Below are 910 nucleotides of genomic sequence, written 5' to 3'. Positions count from 1 at the left end.
CTCTGAACCACAAAACGTGCCATGTGGTGTTTTGTCACTTGCTCTTATTTTGCAATGTAATTTTTGCAGCAAATTTTGTGAATAGCTCTAACATTAACGGGTATCAGGAGAGGGTGAAATGACTGTTCAGTCCAGCGAGTGGCGATTCCCTGCTGCAATTGTCCCCAGCGTGTTGTATGTCGATGTTCGTGAACTTTGTAAACACAGATCCGAATAAATCTGAAATGGCAAAACAAAATGACTGTTCCCTACTAATGTTTGAAAGGGTCATTGAGGTGCTTGTCAGTAGATAATTTGTACGTGTGATAACATTACACGGATTTATCTCAAATGATGGCACGGGATCACACATCAACATGTTCCCCCCAACCATTCCCATAGGGGTGAGTCCCCCATTCACACCCTACTTTGCTGTGGGAGTGATTCCTCATTCTTCTCGCCCAACATGGTAGGGAGTCTCTTCATCTCCCTGTCTGGGGAGGTTCCTCTTGGATTACTAACCAATTTGTTGAGACTGGGTGATGTTGAATAACTTTGGCATTGTTTGTTCAAGAAACAGAATATTCAACTCTATTAAACACGCAGAGATTTAAAATGCCTCAATCAGGTAATGTTCCTCAGCTCTTTATTTTCTAGAGAGAAGTGTCACGCTGGTCATGCTGTCCTGATACATCTAACCTCCCAGATCTATCATTAATCTTGTCAATGTACACCCATTTCTGACTGGCTCTGTAATTGCGATAGAACTGGAAGCACTGAACTCTATACCGTAGTTTAGTCTAATTAATTTATTTTGTTAGTGGGTGCACTATGAAAATTGCATGCTGTGTCAAGGACACCATGCAGCTGGTCACAAACAGGAAACCTGTCCTGCCACAATGTTTCTCAGTAGAGCTCTTTATGTGTTAAG

Source organism: Chiloscyllium punctatum, chromosome 28 (assembly GCF_047496795.1).
Source record: "Chiloscyllium punctatum isolate Juve2018m chromosome 28, sChiPun1.3, whole genome shotgun sequence".
NCBI classification, from domain to species: Eukaryota; Metazoa; Chordata; class Chondrichthyes; order Orectolobiformes; family Hemiscylliidae; genus Chiloscyllium; species Chiloscyllium punctatum.
This window is presented reverse-complemented; position numbering follows the sequence as displayed.